Source organism: Camellia sinensis, chromosome 7, assembly GCF_055761805.1.
Source record: "Camellia sinensis isolate YWXY chromosome 7, ASM5576180v1, whole genome shotgun sequence".
Lineage (NCBI taxonomy): Eukaryota > Viridiplantae > Streptophyta > Magnoliopsida > Ericales > Theaceae > Camellia > Camellia sinensis.
The window spans coordinates 29,194,863-29,217,782 of record NC_138967.1 but is presented as its reverse complement, the minus strand read 5'-3'; the positions used below and the strand labels follow the sequence as shown (position 1 = coordinate 29,217,782).

The following is a 22,920-nucleotide window of genomic DNA, read 5'->3' as shown; positions in this document are numbered from 1 at the left end:
TTGTGCAATAAAGGCTTTATTCAAATCATGTAATATAATGGTGTTCACTGCTATATATTAGAATTGTTAGATGAGTCATACCTAGTAAGACATGTCGTGCATCAAAATCATATTTAGTGGTGACGGTCAATGCTAAGTGAAGATGATTCGTGACTTTCTGATTTTTATATACAAATTCACTACAAGAAATGTCACTTTTGGCGACCAAAACATTGATCGCCAAAAGTCCAATATTTGGTCGCTGAAACGATTTAGCGACTAAAATATTTTGTCGCCAAGCTCGTTGCCTTTACCCTGTCGGCAATAGTATTGGCGACTAAACTAGCTTTGGTCGCCGAAAGTGACTACATTTAGCTACTAAATTTAGTTTAGTCGGCAAATGTTATTTTTCCGCCACTAAAACCTTTAGTCGTCGGATGAGGCTTTTTGGCTACTAAGTTGGTTTGTTCGGGTAAAGTTTACTTTTAGCTACTAAATAATTGGTTACCGAAAGTAATCATTTGGCTAGGAAACATTATTTAGTCGGCAAAAGATGTTTTCGGCGACTAAAGTTTAGTCACTAAAAGTGCTACCATAAAATGAGAATGACTATTATAGACCAAACATTTTGGTCACCAATAGAATACATATTTTTAGCGACTAAGTAATTTTGGTCGTTGTTACTTTTGCCCACTAAACGTTTCGTAGCCAAATGCCTCTTAACATCACTTTTTGCCACCAAATGTTTTAGTGGCCAAATGATACCATTTTTTTTCCGTGACTAAAAAATTTAGTGGCCAATAGTTTCTTTCGAATCATTCTCAATTGTTTTAGCTACTAATTATTTGGTCGCTAAAACTTTTTCGGTTATGTTTTTGCTACTAAATTCTTAGTCACCAAAACATTTGATTATGTATTTAGCTACCAAAATATTTGGTGGCCAAATACTTTAACGTGTTTTTTTTTTTCTAAATTTTTTTTTCTAAACAACTTTTATACATTATTAATACAATTTGTACCTTGTATAAACAATATAATCCATCAACACTAAATATTTTATCAAACATTCAACCACGTGCACACATTTTAGTTCCAACCATCCAAATAATTAATATTGAACGTCTAATTATATATATTACAAATTCCATAAGAACCAAGTCTAATCCAATGTCAATAATTTAATTTCATACATAATACAGGAATAACCAAATTAATTGTACACCTACAACTTCTGTACCACAACAAAAATTATATTATGTATTGCCCCAAAACTATTTTGCACCATGCCAACTTAGCTGATATTTACGACACCAAAAAAGTATTTTGTACAAACCACTATCTATACGGATAGAGATATAAAAACAATGCCCTCCCGTACTTGTCAAAAAAAACATATCCACATTTGTATGTCCAAAAACATCTGCAAAAAAACAAAAGCATCATTAGTTTGGTGCGTATAGAGACACTTCTGGACGACATATATTTATTGTAATAATTTCAAACATTAAAAGACAAGGACAGTAATAGCTATTAACTAATGAAAGACATCCTGACATGGACCCATCATGAGTTCTTGTTTTATCTTTTTAATCTCTAAATCTAAGTAAAAAATAGTAGTTAAATGTGAAAGTAAACTTAGTAGGTATTACCAAATTACAGAAATTATGTTTGTACTTACCATTTCATCCAAAAATTATTTGTTATAAAAATGTAAGAGGACCCATCATTACAGTTTGTCTGGTATCCATAAAACTCAATACTGGCCCTACAATAAAGAAACCTGAATGAGTAATGCCTTGGGTTCTTTACAGGCTTATGGGGACAAGAGCTGAAAAAGATTATGCTTAACTATTCTTCCATAACACCATCTAATTTTGAATAATTATCTTCAATACTTAGTTTCTTTAGTCCTAAGTTCCCTGAACTGTTGCTGAGGAATTATCCTCCCATTAGCCAAATCTTGAGGCCATGTTATATGAACTGTCTACTAATGAGTTGCCAAATTCAGTTGCAAGAAAATAAATATAATGCTTCAAAAGAAAACAAATTATAAAATTGTGACTTTCACACCAAAACAAATTATAAGATTATATATAAACAAATCCAGATGACAGTGTTACTCAAATTTGTTGAAAAGAATGTGAGATTAATTAAATTTACAACAACAAATGCCCTGTAAATTCACACAGCTTGACAACAAACTCTTAAAATTTATCAAGTAACAGAAACAGAACTAATCGTTGCCAACGTTTAGGGAAATATATTTTTTATTTTTTTTTTTAAATTCAATTTGAACATCACACTTAAATATATGAGGTATGAAACAGATCCAACAATCACAACATACCAGAATGTTAGCACCAATGCTAGTTCCAACAGCAAATAGAGGAAGATAATGAATAACTTCACTTTTATGAATCCAACAAGTTAAAGTTGAGTTTTTGCCCTTTAAAATAATCCCACAAGATGTATAAATAGGTCCCTTACTAATCCTAGATTAATCCTTAAAGTGAACCATCAATTCAAATTTAACAAAAAATAAGACAAACAATCCCAACCAATTTCATTACAATTTTTGATTCACAAATTGAATGTTGCATATTTATATTCTCAACCTCATCCTTAAGTCATCGAACAGGGTATTTTGAAAAAATGGAAATATAATTGCAGTGAAGAAACTAGCAATATAATTCAGCAATATTCTACTAGATGATGATTTCCAACCCAAAATAGCTGATTTTGGATTGGCAAGGCTTCTACCTGAGGAACAAAGTCATCTTAGCACCAGATTTGCCGGGACCTTGTAAGCATGAAACCAACCATTTCTCAGCTTATTAATCCCTATGTTCAATGTTGAGTTTCAAATCTTTTAATGGTTTGCATATCTGATATTCCATATCTTTGAAAAGATACCTAAAAGAACAATGTTGAGGCTATTTTGTGAGTGACATACATCCGTAATTTTTGTGAGTGACATAATGGATTGTATTAGAGGCTATTTTGATTCCTAATTGAAATTAAACCAGTGATATGTTTTCATGCAACAAATCTAGTACTTCTAGTAAAATATTTGAAACCATTGAATGATAACTAACTACTTTCTCATGCAACAAGGGTTATACAGCACCAGAATATGCCATCCATGGACAGTTGTCTGAGAAGGTTGATACGTATAGCTTCGGTGTTGTTGTCTTTGAAATCATAAGTGGCCAAAAGTGTAATGAAATGAAGGTCGAATCTGCTGAATTGTTCAACAAAAATAGAACTTTTCATCTTAAAACACAAACAACTTAAAAGTACAGAACTTGTTCATCTTAAAAAAAATCCTATGCATCACAAAAATTCAGCAGATTATGCATCACAAACCAATTTTCAAACAGAGCATTAGTATCAATAGATTGCTCCAACAGATTACTATCAAGCAGATTAAAATTGCCAGCAAAAAATTGCTCAACCATCTGCATCAATCTTGCCAGAAGAAAATTGCTCCAACAGATTACTATCGAGTACATTAGTGTCAATAAAAACAATTAACAAAAATCCACAAAAGTACACATTAAAATTGCTCCAGCAGATCATTCCTATGTATCACAAATCAATTGTGAAACAGTTGGTGAGCAAACTAGAGATGCTTTGGGGTCCATATATACTTAAACAATTCATTTCTACATGTCACAAACCAAATGTTGAACAGTTGGTGAGCAAAATAAATATAGATGTGAACAAAAAACAACCTGAAGAAATCTGGCTTGGCAAGATTGAACAATTCAATTCAAAATCAACATAAACAACAAATTTGAGCAGATTTTTTTGAAAATAATTAAAAATATGTTTTTCTATTTAAAAATGTTGCCAAATAAAGATAAAAACAAAGACAAACTTTTCCATCAAAATCTTGCAAGGAACAAAGAAAATTACCTGCAATTTATGTTGAATTTTTGTTTGGAGAACAAACTGATGAGGAGAATAAAGAGAGAGAGAGAGAGAGAGAGAGAGAGAGAGAAAGAGAGAGAGAGAGAGAGAAAGAGAGAGCCATTGTATTGAAGAAGAAAAAATAGTTTTTTAATATCTAGACAGACTTCAACCCTCGCTAGATGAAACGAGGCTTCCGTACTGCTGCTATTCTGTATAACTGGGGCAATGCTCCAATGGTGGATTAACGGTGGTGCTCATGTGCGATGGCGGTGATGCACCCGTACCCGACGACGATGGAGACAAAGGCGAGAGAGAGAGCTGGAGGAGGGCAGAGGCGTGAGAGAGTGAGAAAGAGAGAGAGAGAGAGAGTCACAGATTGAGAGACAGATCTGTATTTTTAAAACCTTATTTTCTTTGCCGACCAAGTTTTGTAGTCGCCAATAATAAATAAAGACGTTTTTCCCTCCGAAATCTGAAGTCTAATTTTTAAATTTTTTAATTATAATCGCCGACTAAAATTTAGTCGGTAAAAGTAAATTAATACCGACTAAATTAATTTTAGTAGCTAAAGATCATACATTTAGGGACCAAAATTTTTTTAGTCGCCTTTAGGGTAATTTTTTAGCGACTAAGTCATTTTTAGTCGCCTATTGAGTAACTTTTTGGCTACTAATTGTATTTTAGTCGCCTATTGGGCTATTTTTAGCGACTAACTATTTTTAGTCATTGATTGGGTCATTGTTTAGCTACTAAGTCATTTTTAGTCACCTATTGAGTAACTTTTTAGCTACTAATTGTATTTTAGTTGCCTATGGGGCTATTTTTAGCGACTAACTATTTTTTAGTCACTGATTGGGTCATTGTTTAGCTACTAAGTCATTTTTAGTCACCTATTGAGTAACTTTTTAGCTACTAATTGTATTTTAGTCGCCTATTGGGCTATTTTTAGCGACTAACTATTTTTTAGTTGCTGATTGGGTCATTTTTTAGCTACTAATTATGTTTTAGTCACCAATAAGTAATATACGGCTACTAAAAAATTTTAGTAGCTAAAATATGGAACATTGCCGGCCAATTCAAATTTTAATCGCCAAAGGGCTTACTTTTGGCAACTAAATTAATTTTAGTAGCTAAATTTGGTCGCCAAAAATGTAATTTCTTGTAGTGATTCTCTTAACGATGTATTTCTAATCAACTTATATCACAATATCTAAATCAATGATTTTTCTAAAGATTGAGTACAATTACTCCAAATTATGAGATTAATGGCAGATTCAAAATTCTAAGATATTTATTTTATTTTGTTTAATTAATTAATTTAATTTTCACTCAAAATATTCATAACCAAATCTAAATTTCTAAATTAAATTATTCATTATTAGTCCACGTGGATCGACACCTGGTCTTAACCGCTATTCTACAAAGCAGTTGTTTTTACTTGGTTTTAAATTAAATATTTTGATGTGCAAACGACAGCATCAATCATGAAATGTCATTATGAAGATTTACCACTCTTGAATTAATTAGTATAAAGTATTTTATTGTATATCATGCAATCACATTGGATTAGTTTCATGAAATTTTTTATGATACGTACATTATTCCAATAAAAGATAAAAATAATTAAGTGAGATACTAGAAATATAAAAAAGAAAAAAAATAGTAATTTTTAAAAAAAAAATAAAAAAAATAATCACTACAAAGTAGACTTGCACCCTGCATAGATCGAACTTGCACCCCACACAAGTCAGACTTTCACCCCATATATTTGGTTGAATTTTATACGAGGAGCAAATCTGACATGTGCGGAGTGCAACTTTAATTTGTAGTGATTTATTTTTTTTATTTTTTATATTTGGTTGAATTATGTGCATAGTGTAAGTCTAACTTGTGCAGGGTACAAGTCTATTTTTTTTTTTGGGGTGTGTTTTTTTATTTATTTAATGTTTTTGATTTTTTCTTTTTTTATAATTTTTAGTATCTCACTTGCTTATTTTTTATATAAATTATTTTTTTTAGGCACAATTTGGATTAGTTTTCTATTTTTTTTTCACAAAAATTAAAACTAATTTGGTGAATAAATCGAAAAAAAGAACTCATCATTTTGATAATAAACTTGTACCAATGCACAAGTTGGATTTACACCCCTGCATATGTTGGACTTGCACTCTACATAAATTAAACTTGCACTTAGCATAGATTGGACTTGGATCTTACATATATTGGACTTGCACCTGGACTTGCATCTTTTATAGATCTAACTTATATAGAACATTATCTGAAATTGCACCTCAAAAAAGCTAGAACCATATAAAATTGATATTGAAAAGGTACTTAAAAATATGTAAAAATGTATTAATTTCAATAAAGTTTATTGAATTTAGTAAAATGTGTTTTGTGCTCTTCAATTTTTTTTTTTTGTCTTTTACTTGTACCTTAGGTACACTTGTTAGCAAATTGATATTTTGTTTTACCAAACTAATTTTTTTTTCTTTTTTAAGAAAAATAGAAGACAGAATTCAACCAAATATGATGAAATGAATTTCTCATATCCTACTTTTGGAAACTACTTTTAATGCTAAAATATATATGTCTATTTTTTTAGTGACCTTTTTTTTATTTGCATGGTTTGCGCTAATATTTGTATTAAATTTTATTGTCTAATTTGAGTTAATAAAAATAAAATAATATTTGTATGATTTAATTATTATTTTTAATGTTTGGTCTGACTTACTATTTGTATGGTTGAATATTATTGTTTTTATTCGTATAATTCTAGTTAATTATCTGATTTGAGTTGATAAAAAAAAATATATATATATATATATTTGAATGGTTTAATTATTATTTTTATTGTTTGGTTCGACTTACTATTTGTATGGTTGAGTATTATTGTTTTAATTCGTATGGTTTCAATTAATATTGTACACCTTGAATATTGTTATTTTTAATTTTTACAATTTCAATTAATATTTGTATGATTTAAATATTATTATCCTTTTTATTTTTATTACCACTTATTGGTATTTTCCCCTTTTACTTAAGTAATTTTAAATAATTTGTTTTTGTTCATATCAACTTCAACCATATATTTCATTTTAATTGTGTAATTTTTTACTTCTATTTAAAGTTACTATTTTGGGTAAAACACCCTTAAATTCCAAATTATGGTAAGTAGAACCATTTAGTCCTGCCTTTTATTTTATAGACTTGGAGGTCCCGTTTCAATGTTAAAGTTTGTTAGACTTATTTATTTTGATGATTTATTTAATTATATTTTAATTTATTTAAAAAAGAAAAATAGAATCCAAAATTTATTTTGATGATTTATTTAATTATGCTTTAATAGAATCCAAAATTTATTTTGATGATTTATTTAATTATGCTTTAATAGAATCCAAATTTTATTTTGATGATTTATTTAAATTATGTTTTAATTTATTTGAAAGAGAAAAATAGAATCAAAATTTATTTTGTCCCATTTTTTCTCAACTAAACTATTATCCTAAATGCTGTTTGAATGTATTTAATATTTGCTTAAATCAGGAGTTCATTTCAACCCAAAAATAATGCCCAAACCAGAGGTTTAAACAGTCCAAGACAGAGGTTCAAACCGCTCAGCACAGCAGCAGGCCAAAAGGTTCAAGTGGAAGACATTCAAATTAGTAATGATCCTGTCTCCCAGAAGTTAAAAGTAGTAATGATGGAGTAGAAGATATTCAAATGAATTCAAATGAATACAACGGCTATTCTTTAAAAGAGTTGTTCCAAGATCCAAACCTTGTCTCCCACAAGTTAAAAGTAGTAATGATGGAGTGGAAGATATTTAAATGAACACAACAGTTATAAGTTTTATTATATATACCAAAGCCTCTGTTATGAACAATTTACAAAACCTTATACACGTTACAGAACCCAGAAAACATTCCTTGATCAAAAATCATTCTCATCTTTTCTCTAAAAATTCTCTGAGAAGTGTTCTTCAATTTTGTTTACATCTTTTTCTCAGAAATTATACACTGAGCCTTATAGCATTAAGTTCATCTTTCCTGTGTGAGGTTTCCAGAAAAATCAAAGCTTCATTTTATATATCTATCTTCGAGAGATAATTCTTATAGTTTTCTGTGAAAGCAAAAACACATTCTTTTTAACCTTGTAAGAGTGTAGTAGATTCAGTGTTATTGACTTAGAAAGTCTGTGTAAAATCCGTGAAGGATTGCTCCATCTGTGAAAGGTTGCTAGCACCCCTGTGAAGCTAGAGTATAGTGAAAAATCTCAAGTGAAACTTGAGGGGTGAACGTATGTCGAGTTGAAATCGAACCACTATAAATCTGTTTGCCTCTCTCTCTCCCTTATCTTTTTATTTTATTTAAATTGCCATAGCTATATTTTTATTGTGCCAAAATCATTAACTGATATAGCTGTTAGAGCATTTGGTTTAATTATCCTCATTTCATTAACTATATTTATCTATTGTGCTAGTTATAATTTTTATTGGTGTATTATTATAATTAATGGTAAACCTAATTCACCCCTCTTTTAGGTTGTCTTTTGGGTAACAATTAGTATCAGAGTCTAGACTCTTGTTTTAGATTTAACCATCTAGGAGTTTCGATCCATGGCAACCTTAGCTGAAGGATAAGCCACAAATAGGCCACCATTGTTTGACGAAAACAATTATAGCCATTGGAAAGATAAGATGACCCTATGCCTACAAGCCACTGATTATGCCATGTGGATTATTGTCACCAAGGGTCCAAAAATTCCTACTAAATTAGTAGATAATATTAGTATACCTAAAACAGAAGATGAATGTGATGAGAGGGATCACAAATTGTTGCAAGCCAATGCTAAAGCCAAACTGACCATTGTTTGTGGATTAGACTCTAAGAAGTATAATAGAATTTCAAGTTGTGATTCAGCAAAAGGAATTTGGGACAAACTTGAGGTAACGTATGAGGGTACAAACCAAGTGAAGGAATCTCGTATTGATATGTTTGTTCATAATTATGAATTGTTTAAAATGAACTCTGATGAATCTATTTCAAGCATGTTTACTAGATTTACTAAAATTGTAAACTCTTTGAAATCTCTTGGCAAAATATATACTAACAGTGAGTTGGTGAGAAAAATTCTTAGGTGTTTACCAAAGAATTGGGAAGCAAAGGTCACCGCCATTATAGAAGCCAAAAATCTCTCCACACTTGGATTGGATGAGCTTATGGGTTCCCTGTGGCACGCCCGCGAGGGACCCCGCGCTACATGCTACAGTTCGGACTCGATTTTGTTTGCGGTTCTAAATCTAAACCAAAGAGTCCAAATCTGGCAAATCGTTTTGAGAAAACAGATTTTTGAAAAGAAGTACCAAACATGGACTGCCTTGCCAGATACAGAGTCGCCACCTAAATATTTTAATGGGGGAATTTAGGAAACCCTGACTCGGTGCCAAAGGCCACGTGTCCGTCATCACCAAAGTTGCCTCGGCTCGGGAACTTGGGTACGATCGGGGAAGGTCAGCTATGAGCACCCCTTCTCGCCCGATCCGAAGACCGGCCTCTGCTAACCGTGATATCCGTTTTTGAAAACGTTATGTGTTCTTATTCCAGTTATTAGCCTAGAATTACTATGTTATGTGCACAGCAAACAAGTATAGACTAGATTGCCTAATTTGGAAATAAGCATTGCATATCTGTTTGTCTTGAAAAACACTTTGGAATTTGCTACTCACAAGTAGGCTAAAATACAGATTTCAACAAGTTTTTCCAACTCAGACAATCCAACCTTCACCCACAGGCATTCAAACAGTTTATCACATAAGCATCTAGCCACATGGTAAGCATGCTGTCATGATAGCATTCACACGCATGCGATATGCTAAAGCATGAAAATACTTACATCGTACTCCGTGCCAAAACAATAAACTAGTTAGCCAACATGCATGGTCCTAGTTCATGTCAAATTGACTAATGCAACACATACAGGATGCAATTAGAGTAGGCTCGGCTAACCTAAACATGGCATGTGAAATGCAATCAATTGATGCACGTATTCAATTTGGAATTGAAGTACAAATGCAGTTAGCATGATGTACCGAGTCCAGTGCATGCAAGACAAATGTATGGATGCACGCATGCATAGCATAAGGTATGCTAATTTAAACATGCCCTAATCTACCTTCATAAGCAGGTAAATAAAAGGGAAGAAAGAAGTGGGGATTGGAAGACACGTACACACACGCACCCACACTTATTACAGATTCGCCCTCGCCTGGAGGGACCAAATAAATATTACAGATAATTAAACTACAAGCTAATTAAATATTACATGCCATCTAATTAGCTAAGCAAATTAACTAATCTAGGGAAAACAGATAAACCGCCTCGGGAAGAGAGCCCAATGCAATGCATGCTCGGTCCTGCTCGGAAGTACACTGCCATGCGCAAGCTGCCTTTGTTTTCCCTGCTATACTCCTCTGAAGACTGCCAAAGTCTCAGGATGTGCTTACTGGATGTTGAGGAGTGCCACCGGCTGGAGGGAATCATCACCGGCTGTGATTTGGTGTCCATAATGAATCCATCGGCCACCGATTTGTTGCCGGTCGGCACTCTATGCAGTCGATCGGCAAGAAGTTCCTGCAGAACCTGTTTGACAGCAGCAGAGGACAGAACTTTGCATGGCAATGCAATTCAAGCCATATAGGCACCAATCATGTCCCTTATCATGTGAGTGAGTCAAAGGGACATGCTCCTTGGTTCTCAGACCATCAATAGCGCATTTCCATGCGTGGTGGCCCAAGGGACCAAGTGTGCACATTTTGATGTCAAATGCAATGCAAACCAACAAACCAAAGCCCAATTCCTATCACTAGATCAAGGAACAAGACATGCATGCTAGATGCAATGCAACCTAGGCATGTAAGCTAAGGATGCAACATGGGAATACAAGATGTATATGCAAGCGTGCAAACAAACATGCAAGGTAAGCATGCAAGCAAGCAAAGGATGGACTTAAGCATGATTTAGGCAGCTCTAATTAGGCCCAAAACAGTGGCCATAAGTGCTATGAAATGAGGACTAAACACACATACACACATGCACATGTTAAAGGGCTAACACTCAAGCACAAAAGGGCAACTCTCAAGTACACTTGAAAAAGGCATAACATGGACTAATGGCATGCAAGGTAAGCATTGAAAATCATGTTACAAAAGGTGCTAAGCCAATTAAACAAGATAAACAAGGCATGCAAACAAAGCCAAAAACCCAAGACAAGCCAAGAGGCTTAAACCAAGACTAAGTCAACCGAGCCTCACAAGGCTAAGAGGACTTAAAATAGGTCTAATGCGAACCTAAACAACACCCAAGGGACACCTAGATGGCATCTAAGTGGCTCAAATTTAAAAGTATGCACAATGACAAAAACATGGAGCATGCAAGACAAGCTTTCAAAGCTTCAAAGAGGCATCCAAGGCAAGCATACAAGCATGTTAAAGGGACTAAAATAACATGGCAAATGGTCCCAACCCACTAAATTAAGGCAAGGATGCATGCTATACATTCACACACTTAAGGCCAACAAACCAAAAATGCAAAGGGGCTATACTAAGCATGCCAAAGTCGACCCAAACAACTAAGGACAGACCTCAAACATAGCAAAATAAGCACAAAAGCTTCACAAAGCCAAGCCTAAAACATGCTAGAACAATGGTTTACAACCTAAGGCATGTTAAGACAACAAAGTGGCATTACAAGGCATGTATGCTAAGCAAGCATGGTGTACCAAAACCAACATACAACAATGCTATTTCATGGCAAAATAAGCATAAATAACAGCCAAGGCATGGTCAACATGAGGCTTAGCTAGGTGCTCATTAAAGAGGCAAAAATGGCCCTTTTCAAGGACAATAAGGAGAGGGGGTGGCCCTCCCCTTCTTGGGACTTCAAGGCACCATCCTTACCACTGAAATCCCTCAAGATTTCAATGGTGAGGAGGCCCAAACACCAAAGTCCCGGATCTCACTCAAAATAGCACAAAATGGAGCCCCTCAAGGCTTAAGAGGGGTCAAACACCTCCAAACCACAAAACACTCTAAACAAATTATTTAGAGGGCCCAAAAACAGAACTTTTTTATATTATACACTAAGCTCAAAAATAGTTCTAAGATAGGCAAAAATAGTATGCAAGAATGGGGTAAAAAGGGGTAAGATTGTTACCCTTGTTGACCTTCTTCACAAATGGTGGACCAGCCCCTTCTTTGAGCTCAAAACAGCTCCAAAGCTTCAAGAACAAACCTCTGGCCCTTCAAGAACCAAGAAAAGGTGTAACACTATGTGTTTGTGTGCAATAGTAAGCCTAAACACACACAATACAAGAGAATGAGAGATATAGATATAGGATAGATACAAAACCCTAAACCTAGAACCAGAGCTTCTCTCACAACTCTTCTAACCTTTTTTGTCTAACCCTAAAGCCAAGAGAGGAGGGCTCCTCTTATAGAGAAGCCAATCTTGTAAAGCTTACTCAAGAAGCTAACAAGGAAGCCATCCCTCCATACACGTGTATGGAGGGGAACAAAATGCAAGCCAGCTGTATTAAAATATCTACAAAAGCAGATGAACAGTAGTCGGCTGCTTAAAATTGCCATTTTGACAAAATGGACTGCCGACCGGCAACAAAGAATGCTGACCGGCAATATACATTGCCGATGGCAACAAAACACCAGCCGGTGGCCTCTGGCCATGGCCGGTGATGTGTGGGGATGCCTCACAAGGCATTCCCTGCCCCTCCAAGGCAAAACAAAAGTGTTTGGTGCAGAGCCAGACACTAAACAGTCGAGTTCGGAGATCCTGAGGCAAGACGCGTAGCTGAGACCTCCGGGAACTCCAAATGAACACAAACATGGATGATCACCGGGTGTTCAAACAGTGACGTCCAAGTCTTTAGGACGGTCAAAAATGGGGTGTCTACATTCCCTTATGACTCATGAGATCACCATGAAAGGACATGAGGATGCTAAAAACAAACAGAAAAGTGAAATTGCATTCAAAGCCTCATCAAATGAAGAAGAACATGAAAACTCCAGTGAGGATGAAAGCTATGCCATGTTTAGTAGAAATCTCAAAAAGCACTTCAAGAGAAATAATTATGGAGGAAGAAGACCTTTCAAAAAAGAGTACAACAAAGATAACAAGAAAGAACCTATTATTTGTTATGAGTTCAAAAATCCTGGACATATGAAGATGGATTGTCCAAAATTGAAAAATCATGGAAAAGACTACAAAGGAAACAAGAAGGCCATGGTAGCAACTTGGGGAGAAAGTGAAGATGAAAGCTCAAGTGATGAAATTGAAAATGAAGTAGCCATCTTGTGTCTCATGGTTTTTGAAGATGAAGACTCTACTCAAGATAAGGTAACTACTCTTTATGAAGAACTTGAAAGTGCATTCCATGAACTACAAGATGAATTTAGAAAACTTGGTGCCAAAAATAATGTGTTGAAGAAATCTGTTGCATCTTTATCTATTAATGTAGAAGAATTAAAGAAAGAAAAAATTGTTTTCAAAAATGATTTTGACACCATCTCTAATGAGAAAACTGCTTTACAAAACAATGTTGATGATTTAACAAAAACACTTGAAAATTTTGTAAAAGGTAGAGATAATCTTAACATGCTTCTTGGAAATCAAAGATGTGTTTTCGATAAGGCGGGCATTGGATATGACCCTATTAAAAAATAAAAGAATCTCAATACAATTTTTGAAAAGGCACCTCTCATGACTCACCCTCATATTACTTGTCATTATTGTAGAAAGAAAGACCATTATATATCTTTTTGTCCATTAAAAAGTAATATAAACATGAGAATTAAAAAGATTTGGATTGTTAAGGGATGTTAACAAAACTAACCAAGAAGGACCCAAGAAACTATGGGTACCAAAAACCAACACTTGATTGTCATCTTGTAGATATGCTTTAAATCCAAAGCTAAAGAATGGAAGTGGTACCTTGATAGTGGATGTTTCAGACACATGATCGGAGATAAATCCTTCTTTACTACACTGTCTTCCAAAGAAGGAGGCTTTGTTACTTTTGGAGACAACAAGAAAAGAAAAATCATCGGTATTGGCAGCATCGGTATTTCTCTTAACCCTTCTATTGAAAATGTTTTACTTGTTGATGGACTTAAGTATAATCTACTTAGTATTAGTCAATTATGTGATAAAGGTAATCAAGTTATTTTTGATAAATCATTTTGCACAATTGAAAACACAAATGATCATAAAGCTTTATTCGTTGGTAATCGTCACAATAATGTTTATGTTTTTCATCTCAATGATATCTATGCTAGTGATGTTAAATGTCTATATGTTAATAATGAAAATAGTTGGTGTGGACGTACTCCCGGGAACTCCATGACATCTGCGCGCACGAGGGGGGTGTGAATCTCGGCTTTGTTCTGAGCTACTACAGTTTGGACTCCATGTCACAGTTCTGAATCTAATCTCACAATGTGCGATGTAAGATCGATAAATCACCAAAGAGTCCAAATCCGGCAAATCGTTTGGAAAAATTGATTTTATAAAGAAGTGCCAAACATGGACTGCTTTGCCAGATACAGAATCGCCACCTAAATATTTTATTTTGGGGAATTTAGGAAACCCTGACTCGTGCCTAAGGCCACATGTTCGTCATCACTAAAGTTGCCTCGGCTCGGGAACTTGGGTATGAGAAGGGAAGGTCATGCAATGAGCACTCCCGCTCGCCCGATCAAAGATCGGCCTGTACTAAGCATGATATTTCATTTTTGAAAACACATGTGTTCTTTTTCCGGTTAATTAGCTAATCTTTCTACGTGATGCACACAGCATACAAGTATAGACTAGATCGCCTAATTTGGGACAAAACATTGCATATTTGTTGAAAATGGTTTGGAGTTTGCTGCTCGTAAGTAGGCTAAATTCGGGATTCATGTTCCAATTCAAGTAATCTAACCTTCACCCACAAGCATTTAGGCAGTTATAGCAAATAAGCAGTTAGCCTCATGGCAAGCATGCTTTCATGGCAGTCAATAACACACATGCAATATGCTAAAGCGTAAACACTCATGGTGTACTCCGAGCCAAAACAGAGAACTAGTTAGAAATCATGCATGATCCTAATTTATGTTAAGATGGCTAATGCAACACATGCGAAAATGTTCATAAGATAGGCTCGGCTACCTAGAATGTCACGTGAAATGAAACTTGATTCATGTATTCAAATAGGTATTGAAATACAATGCAGTTAGTATGATGCGCTGAGCCTGGTGCATGCAATACAGATGAATGGATGCACGCATGCAAAGCATAAAGTATGCTAATCGAAATATGACCTAAAACTAACCATCGTAAGCGGTTAAGTAAAAGGGAGAAAGAAATGGGGGTTGGAAGACATGCATCACACACACGCACGCTTATTACAACAGTTGGTCCTCTCGACGAAGGGACCGAACAAGAAGCTAACTAGCTAATCTAAGCTAATTAAACTAATTATTTACAAAACAAATTAATTAACTAATCCTAGTTAACTAATTATTAAAACAACTTCAAATAGCTAAACGCATTAACTATTAAAGTACAAAACGAACGGTTAATCTAGCTAAGTAAAGAAGCTAAATAAAGCAGTAAAATAGGAGGTTCTTAGAGGGAGAAGACTGGACGCATGCTCGGTCGCCTCGTTCGGAAATCCGTCGCGATGCCCTAATTTGCCTCTGCTTGCAATTGTTTCCAGAACACTGTACAAAGCTCCAAAAAGCTGAAACTCCATCATGGGAACCTGTGGGAGGGCTGCCGACCAGTTGTTGAGGAAGGAGACCACCTGCCAACCACTTTTTGTGCTGAAAAACCAGGAAAAGTGGTCGGCCAGCTGGTAATACTGGTCGGCCGACCAGTTGTTGCTGCTGAATTCCAGTTTGCTGCAATAGAGAGCAAGAAAGGGCATGGCAATGTATTTGCAAGATATGTGTGCACAACCACCCTCCCTATCATGTCATGAACTCAAGGGAGTGCGGTTTTCGACCCTCGGGCCACCAATCGCGCATTTCAATGCGTGATGGCCGAGAAGTGAAATTGCACAGTTCAATATAAAATAAATGCACAAGTAAACACATAAAGCCTAAAACTCTATCATGTATGATCAAGAGCGTCAGCGATCGAGAATTAAGGCACGTTTCATCACTTCAAGTATGAAACGTCCCTCGTTTCTCATGCTCGGATTAACACTTAATCCAAACAACAATGCAACAACATGGCATACATAATGGACATGCAATGCAACTTAAGTATACAAACATCTAATGCAAATGGCATGCAAACATGTGAGGGACAAGCATGCAAACGTGCAATTAACATACTAGCATACACAATGCGAATGAACTTCATGGCATACACAATGCTCATGACAACTAGCATACACAATGCAAATGGTAACAAGCATACACAATGCAAATGGCAACTGGCATACACAATGCAATGACTAACATGGCATACTCAATGCAATATGATCATGGCATACACAATGCGAATCAAGAGCATGGAATGCACAATGCAAACAACAACATAACATGCACGATGCGATGTGACATGGCATACGCAATGCTCAATGGGCTTAAACCGAATGTGGGTAGACCTCAGCCATGCCAAAATCAGTGGCCATAACACCAAAACAAAGGCACCAAAAGACAAGGCATGCATACACAATGCATTGGCTAACCAACTAGGCTTAAGAGCACAACTCTTAAGAGGGCTCAAGGAGTGATAAATGCGGAAGTGTAACAACACTAAATGCACTGAAATAAGGTAAGAAATGATGCCAAATCATTTAACCAACACAAGTAAGGCATGCAAGAGTCCTAAAGCATGAGGGCTAATAAAGAGGACTACAAAGGAGGCATGCAATACATGGCATGAATACAAGAACCAAACATGGACAGAGCTCAAGTAGGTCAAAACAAAGACCTAAACATGTTGAGATAGGGACTCAAAGACCAAGGCAAGCAAGCATACAAGCTAAGCCATAAAAGAGGCAACAATGCACAACACTCAAAGGCACTTAAAGAGTGAATGAAGTGGGAATATGGCAATGTGATAAGCTCTGAAATGTCATGAAAAATGATGCCAAATCAAGTACATGATACAAATGAAGCATGTTATGGTGACCGAAGTTTGAAGCTAGCATAGGCACTTGTACTACAACTATGCAAAACATGAAGCATGTGATCAAGGCAACCCAAAATAGTCCTAGAACATGTTAAAATGAGCCTAAAACATGTATGGAAGGAAGTCGAAACAAGCTAGCATGAGAGGCATAAGGCATGATGCATACAAGGCAAATAAGGTGGATTACACTACACGTATTAAGACCAAGCATGGGATGACTTAACCAGCAAAAATTAGAGTTATGTCATGGAAAGATAACCCCCAAAACACATTGAAATGATGGCTCGCAAGCTAAGGCATGAAGGCATACGCAATGATTCATGCTAAGGCATAAAGGGGCAAACCCTCCAACGCATTGAATGGATGATAAATGCAAGGGCATGAGCATGAAACATGGACTGAAATCACATAATAAATGATGCCAAATCATTCGAATAGTCCAAGTAGAGCATGCTAATGGACTTGACACACAAATCTAACAAGCTAGATTGAACTATGGCTATACAAAGCAAGTCATGCATGGCCAAAACAACCAAAATCAGAGCTAAAACATGTTAAAACATGGATAAAAGCTTCTTGAAGTTAAGCCAAAAGCATGCTAAAATGACATCTTAAAGCATGATGCGTGTTAGGCTAATTCATGGAAATGCACTACAAGTGCATGAGGCATGCAAGAGGTGACCAAACCAAATCCTAACAGAGGTATGACATGGTAAAACAAGCCCAAGAACATGCTGAAATGGACTCAACACAAGCTAGAATGACATGCTACTTCATGAAGCATACAAGACTAGTGTGTGTGATTTACATTACAAGTGTATAAAGCATGCATGGAATGATCAAAGCAAGTAAAAACAGTGACATGCTTCAGCAAAATAACCACAAATACAAGCTAAGATATGGCCAACATAAGCTCAACAAAAATGCTCAAACATGAGGCATGTGAAGCAAGTATTTGGGACTCCAAAACCACATTTCCACCACTGAAAATCCTTTGGATTTCAGTGGTAGAAAGGTCATGCAAAGGCTACAACAAGAGCCTAAAGGGATGGCTTAAAACAAGGCCTAACAAGGCCTAAGAGGGGGTAGGTCACCCCAAATGAAAAAGTGACCTTAAACAAACTTTTTAAGCATGCAAAAATAGAATTTTTTCCAGTTAAGAGCTAAGCTTAAAACAGTATGCAAATAAGGCTAAAAGCTTAAGCAAGAATGGGGGATTTAAGGGTTAAAGACTCACCCTTGAAGACCTTCTTTACTACTGTAACTCCAACCACCTCTTTGAGCTCAAACTAGCCCAAGAACACCAAAAACAACTTCAAAAAGCCTCAGCAACACAAGCAAGGTGTTTGAGTGTGTGTTTTTGTACAAAAGTGAGACAAAACTACACTTTTAAGGCACAAAACAAGAACGAAAGAGAGATATAGATACAAGGCTATATCTATAACTCAAACCTCCAAATTCTGAACCTAGAGGAGGGAGGAGGAGCCTCCCTCTTATAGAGAACAAAAGGCAAAGCTTCTCCAAGAAGCTAAGGCTCAAACCAAGCCCTTCATACACGTGTATGGAGGATGGTCCTAATGCCCTCCAACTGTGCCAGCTGGAGGAAAATATCTCCAAAAAGGTGCCAGAAAGCAGCTGACCACTTAAAGTGGTCAGCCAACTACTTAAAGTGGTCGGCCATGGTGAGAGAGATTCCAGAGGATGAAAACAAGCAAATGGTGTGGTGGCCGACCACTTTTGATGGTCCAAAGATCAAGGAGACCAGTTGTTAGACCAGAAAACTGGCCGGCAGGAGAAAAAGTGGTCTCTAAGGGGAAATACTGGTCTCCCACCCTTGTACCACCTTTCAAACAAGGAAAACAAGGTTTGTACAAAAAAAAAAAATCAAAACGGATGCAAGACGAAAGTTTGGGAGGCAAAGCACGCAGCCGGGAGCCTCGAAAACTAGCTATCGAGCACCAAAAGTGGTTTACAACCACAAAAGTGGTCTCCCAAACCACAGGGTCCCTCTAGGCCAAGGAAACAAGGTGTGGTTCAAAAACCACGCCAAACGGAGAACGTTAAGCTGTCCCGAGACAAGGTGCGCGACCGAAGGCTCCGAAAACCAGAAACTAGTCTCAGAGGCCCGGGGGCAAGGCTCTCAGCCAAAACTCTGAAATCTCGAAATGAGCACAACATGCACTATCACTGAGCGCTCAATCGATGACGTCTGAGTCTTAAGGTCAGTCAAAAATGGGGTGTCTACAGTTGTTTATGGCATAGAAGACTTGGTCATGCTCATATGGATTTAATTGCTAAACTTTTGAGAAATGATTTGGTCATTGGACTTCCAAAAATTAAATTTGAAAAAGATCATCTTTGTAGTGCTTGTCAACAAGGAAAACAAACTAAAATATCGTTTAAATCAAAATCTCACATTTCTACAACTAGACCTTTACAATTACTACATATGGATTTATTTGATTCCTCAAGGACATCTAGTCTAGGTGATAAACATTATTGTCTTGTTATTGTTGATGATTGTTCAAGATGTACATGGTTTATGTTTTTAGCACACAAAGATGAAACATTTTCTTCTTTCACAAAACTCTGTCGTAGAATTCAAAATGAAAAAGGCTTTCTTATTACTAATATTCGAACCGACCATGGTAAAGAACTTGAAAATGAGAAATTTGAATTGTTTTGTGATGAGCATGGTATTGGACATAATTTTTCAGCACCTAGAACCTCTCAACAAAATGGTGTAGTAGAAAAGAAGAATAAAACTTTACAAGAGATGAGTAGAACATTGCTTTGCGAAAATAATCTTCCTAAATATTTTTAGGCCGAAGCCGTTCATACCGCATGCTATATTTTAAATCGTGCATTAATTAGACCTATTCTAAAAAAGACTCTTTATGAACTTTGGCATGATAGAAAGCCCAACATTAGTCACTTGCATGTTTTTGGTTGTAAATGTTTTGTGCATAATAATGGTAAGGATAAATTACGCAAATTTGATTCAAAATCTAATGAAGCAATTTTTTATGTCTATTCCTTAACTAGCAAAGCTTATCGTGTTTTTAATAAAAGAACTCTTGTTGTGGAAGACTCTATACATGTGGCAATTGATGAAACTAACATCTCTGCTCAAAAACAAATTGTTAGTGATAATATAGATTTGGAACCAAATGTAAAAAATTCAAGTATCTACAAAGAAGAGAACCAACCATGTAAGTGGAACAAAGAGATTGAGCAACCTATTCTCCTACCTCAAGAAGAAGGAGGAAACAATGATGATTTGCCAAGAGAATGGAAGTTTGTTCATAATCACCCTAAGGAATTAATCCTAGGTGAACTTACAAAAGGTATTGAAACTCGCTCTTCACTTCGAAACATTTGTAGTAACTTGACTTTTCTCTCACAGATTGAGCCTAAAAACTTTCAAGAAGCCGAATTCGATGAACATTGGATGATAGCTATGCATGAAGAGCTTAACCAATTTGAAAGAAACAAAGTGTGGGAACTTATGCCAAAACTTAAAGATCATACCATTATCGGTACCAAATGGATCTTTCGAAACAAGCTTGATGAATCTGGCACAATTATAAGAAACAAGGCTAGACTTGTTGCACAAGGATACAATCAAGAAGAAGGTATTGATTTCGATAAAACCTTTGCTCCGGTTGCTAGATTAGAAGCCATTTGTATGTTATTTGCATTTACATGTTTTAGAGATTTCAAACTTTGTCAAGTGGATATAAAAAGTGCCTTTCTAAATGGTTTTATAAATGAGGAAATTTATGTTAAATAACTCCCAGGATTTGAAGATCATGCTTTTCCAAATCATGTTTTTAGACTATCAAAAGCTTTATATAGTTTGAAAAAAGCACCTCGTGCATGGTATAAACGATTAAGTAAATTTTTGATTGAAAATAACTTTTCTAGAGGAACGATTGACACAACACTTTTTGTTAAAACTAAAAATGATGATTTACTTATTGTGCAAATATATGTGGATGACATTATATTTGGTGCTACTAATAAAACCTTGTGTGAGGAATTTGCTAAGTGTATGTAAGGTGAGTTTGAGATGAGCATGATGGGAGAGCTAAATTATTTCATTGGGCTTCAAATCAAACAATGTAAGGAAGAAATTTTTATCAACCAAGCTAAGTACACAAAAGAACTACTCAAAAAGTTTGGTATGTATGACTAAAAAATAACTGGAACACCTATGAGCACATCTATTAAGCTACACAAAAGAACATCTATTTAATTTGCACTTTAGGATTTACCACCAAAATATTTGGGATTGTAATATTATTATTATTTAATTATTTACTTGATTTGTATATTCGGGTTCTCACAGTACCAACGCGACCACTTCCCCTTTTTTGCCTTCGAAGTTGAGAAGGGTGAGGACGAAGGCGACGCCGTATGAAAATAGATATTGTAATGCTCGAACGCAGATTGCGTTTTTGTAATTACTGTTTAATCGAATAAAATGTTTTATTTTAAAAGTTTAAATCCCATTCTGAATTTTTATATGCTTAATTAAGCATCTTATTTCGAATGTTGGCACATTTTGTTTTGTTCATGCGGTTGTGCCCGCTTAACTTACATATCCCTGCTTTGATGTGTAAACGTTTTCTCATTCTGGGGGCGCTCCGAATTCGGAATATTACTCGGCCCTTAAGCGTCGCCCGGTGGGACACTATTTGGTCAGCCGAATTTGGAGGCTTTATCGGCCAAAGACGTCATGCGCCGATGAGGCTTCGAATCCGGAGTCTATTTGGCCAATTGTGATATCCACGAAGGGTGCTCCGAAACCAGAGGCTTTTTCGGCCCAAAGACGTCATACGCCGATGGGGATCCAAATCCGGAGGCTTTTTGGCCAATCGTGATATCTACAAAGGGCGCTCCGAATCTGGAGGCTTTTTGGCCAACCGTGATATTCACGAAGGGCGCTCCGAATCTAAAGGCTTTTTGGCCAATAGTGATATCCACGAAGGGCGCTCCAAATCCGGAGGCCTTTTCGGCCCAAAGACATCATGCGCTGATGGGGCTCCGAATCCAGAGGCTTTTTGGCCAATCGTGATATCCACGAAGGGCGCTCCGAATCCGGAGGCTTTTTCGGCCCTAAGACGTCATACGCGGATGGGACTCCGAATCTGGAGGCTTTTTGGCCAATCGTGATATCCACGAAGGGCGCTCCGAATCCGGAGGCTTTTTTCATCGAAGCACTTTTTAACTAGACTTTGCAGTGGGCGGGATTACAACTTTTCAATAAGAATCCTTGCATTACAAAAGTGGAATGTGTACATGGCGAATCATTTAGAACTAGGATCATTCCCCACAAGTCAGGTTTAATAATAGAATTTTCACAAGTGCGTTGAGTTCCAGGGTCTTCCTGACATATTTCTGAGTCGATATGGAATCTATCCGATAATGGCCATCTTAGTTAGGACCCAATTTTCCATTAACCGGTTTCTTGTCATCCAGAAGTACCTTCAAGATCAACTCTCCCGGTGTGTAGCGGCGCAGCTAAACGTGTTGATTATACGACTTGGCAAGCTGCTACTGGTATCAGCTAGGGCTTCCATGGCTTTTTGCTAGGGAGCTGTCCGACATCGTCAATGCTGTTTCGATTCGGTACTTCCGTTGGTGTCTTTCCAGAATAGAGATAACATGCTTGTACGGATTGCTGGGAACCACAGATTTGCTCAATGCCGTGTTCGGTTGGGAAGCGTAGTAGCTGATGATAGGTGCTTGGCACGGCCTGAATAGTATGCAACCAAGTTCACCCCACGATGAGATTATACGATGAAGGGAGCTTGACGACCAAGAA

The 22,920-nt window shown here is 36.2% G+C and overlaps 1 long non-coding RNA gene across 2 annotated transcripts; it reads right to left on the bottom strand.

Moving 5' to 3' along the window:
* Positions 1 to 1,063: 1,063 nt before the first annotated feature.
* On the bottom strand, positions 1,064 to 4,368 carry LOC145795016 (uncharacterized). 2 transcript variants are annotated; one of them, XR_014335111.1, is made up of 2 exons: positions 3,898 to 4,368; positions 1,064 to 1,399 (listed from the first exon to the last, which is right to left on the bottom strand). It is a non-coding gene; the product is annotated as an uncharacterized LOC145795016 (long non-coding RNA). The 2 variants fall into 2 exon arrangements; XR_014335112.1 differs by having other exon boundaries at positions 1,658 to 4,267.
* Between the last annotated feature and the right edge of the window lie 18,552 nt (positions 4,369 to 22,920).